General features: G+C 41.6%; 1 pseudogene; it reads left to right on the top strand.

The window, feature by feature from the left end:
* Positions 1-666: 666 nt before the first annotated feature.
* Positions 667-2,015, top strand: LOC102239900 (annotated as a pseudogene).
* The last annotated feature ends 765 nt before the right edge of the window (positions 2,016-2,780 follow it).

Raw genomic sequence — 2,780 nt, 5'->3', positions numbered from 1 at the left:
CGGACAAGAAATAAACTGTGTATCTTGGGATATGCATACTTCATGGATACCAGAACATAATGTTCTTTTCATATCACCTCAACTTTGTTGGCTGCTGCTCAGGAACCAGGAAGTAAATGAACATGAAAAAAACCCCACTATTTTTCATATGTAGAAGCATGAGCCTCAAGAGAATGAAAAGACAAGCCACAGACTGGGAGAATATATTTGCAAAAGATATCTGATAAATGATTACTATCCAAAATATAAAAAAACTCTCAAACTTATATAGTAAGAAAAGGTATATGTCCAATTTAAAAAATGGACAAAAGTCTTGAACAGATATCTCACCAAAGAAAATATACTGATGGCTAACAATCATATAAAAAGATGCTCTGCATCATATGTTATTAGGGAGTTGCAAGGTAAAACCTTAAATGTTCTTACCAAGTGAGAGTAACCAGTCTGAAAAGGTTACATACTGTATGATTCCAACTATATGACATTCTGGAAAAGACAAAACTATGGAGACAGTTAAAATATGACTGATTGGTTCTTTGTTCTGTCCCTGGTGTGGGGGTCTGTGACAGTGTTCAGTGGGGCCTGGTCCGTGTCCGGACCCCCCAAGTTTTCCGTCCCTGCCTCCTGGCATTGGCATCAACTAAAGTCAGAATCTCCAAGAGCTCCCAGTAATTGCTGCCGAGAGATAACTACAAAGAAGGTGGGAAAGAATACAGCAGTGCTTCCTCTATCTCATTCAGAAAACCTATTTCCTACTGAGTCTGCAAATAGGAGACCAGAGACAGGAGCTTCTGGCCTTACCCATGGAAACTCAGGCTGATCATGCATCTCAGGAACCTCAGTCCCTGCTTGAGAGTGGTCTTCCTTCCTCAAAGTTCCCGCATTTTCCAACAAGGACAGACTGGGGGTTGAGATGCTGGTAGCTGCACTCCTAAAGGCCAAGTCTCAGGAGTTGGTGACATTTGAGGATGTGGCTGTATACATTATCTGGAAGGAGTGGAGCGTTTGGAGCCTGCTCAAAGGGATCTCTATAGAGATGTATGCTGGAGAATTATGGGAATGTATTCTCATTAGATGGTGAGACCAGAACTGAGCATGACCAAGAAATTTCTGAAGATACAGAATCAGATGGGGTGCTATTGGGAAGATTCCAAAAGGATATTTCTCAGGGTCTTAAGTTTGGAGAAGCCTATGAAAAAGTAGTCAGTCTCAAGAGGCAGCTGGGGAACTCTTCTGGAGAAAAACTGCATAGGAAGATACAAGATTTTGGTCAAGTGACAGTTGAAGAAAAGCTAACCCCCATGATAGAGAGAAGTGAGAAATATAATGATTTTGGCAACAGCTTTACTGTGAGTTCCAACCTTATTTCACATCAGAGACTTCCTGTGGGAGACAGACCCCATAAGTGTGGTGAATGTAGCAAGGGCTTTAATCAAACTTCAGACCTTATTCAACATCAGAGAATTCACACTTGGGGAAAACCCTGTGAATGTAGGGAATGTGGGAAGGCTTTCAGCCAGAGCTCACATCTGATTCAGCATCAGAGAATCCACACTGGAGAGAAACCTTATGAATGTAATGATTGTGGGAAGACCTTCAGTTGTAGCTCTGCTCTCATTCTACATAGAAGGATCCACACTGGAGAGAAACCTTATGAATGTAACGAGTGTGGGAAAACCTTTAGCTGGAGCTCCACCCTTACTCATCATCAGAGAATCCACACTGGAGAGAAACCGTATGCTTGTAATGAATGTGGGAAAGCCTTCAGTAGAAGCTCTACCCTCATTCATCACCAGAGAATCCACACTGGAGAGAAGCCCTATGAATGTATGGAATGCGGAGGAAAGTTTACCTATAGTTCAGGCCTTAATGAGTGTGGGAAAGCCTTTAGGTATAGTTCAGCTCTTGTCCACCATCAGAGAATTCACACTGGAGAGAAGCCTTTGAATGTAATGGGAATGAGTAAAAGATCTCTCTGAGTTACTGCTGAATTAAATATCAGAGAGTCTACATGAAAGAGAGCCACACATACCTGTTTTTCTCACTTCCTCTGAGTCTGAAGACCCCCTGTCTAACTATAAAAGTATGAACAACTTAGGATGTGTCCCTTCTGATGCAAATCTTTCACTTTAGAGAATGGGGATAATTGGGCAAATCATCCTGGCACAGTGATTAGCAACCTGGTCAGTTTCCCTAGGAACAATACCAGCCTTAAAAAATTAGGAGGCAAGCAGCAGATTAAGTGCTGGAAATAGAGGGAAGCTCTGGGACCAATCACCTTCCATTATGGAAGGGAGTTTGCACTAGACCAGAGTTCTCATACCAAGGTAGCCTTTCTTACCAAGATGAAGGTGGAAGCACAGTAGGAGTAAAATTCTAAGGATTCCTCTAGTTGGAGTCAGTATAGTCAGCACAGGTGGCAGTGGAAAGAATGTTCTGGGTCCTGTTACTTGCTAAGAAAGGGAAAAGGAATTTCAAATGTGTTGAAGTAACTACAAGCTGTTAAAAAAAAGAAAGAAAGAAAAGAAAGGGGAAAGGATGCTGTATGTGGAAGCCACTGTTCCTAATCCAGCTTTAAGTTTTGATAAGGAAATAGGGTGATGAGGGATTTGTTATTTGATTTGGGGTGAGGAGTTTCTGAAAGCATTCTGGCAATTTTGGTGGAGAACCCAGGACTAATTGGGAAATACAACTAATCAGTGATTCTAACATGAGGAAATGGATCAAAAGCATTTAGAATTAGTTTTTGTTTTCTTTCCTCTTCTCTCCCTCTTCCTCTC

This window comes from Myotis brandtii, unplaced genomic scaffold (assembly GCF_000412655.1).
Source record: "Myotis brandtii unplaced genomic scaffold, ASM41265v1 scaffold182, whole genome shotgun sequence".
Lineage (NCBI taxonomy): Eukaryota > Metazoa > Chordata > Mammalia > Chiroptera > Vespertilionidae > Myotis > Myotis brandtii.
This window is presented reverse-complemented; position numbering and strand designations above follow the sequence as displayed.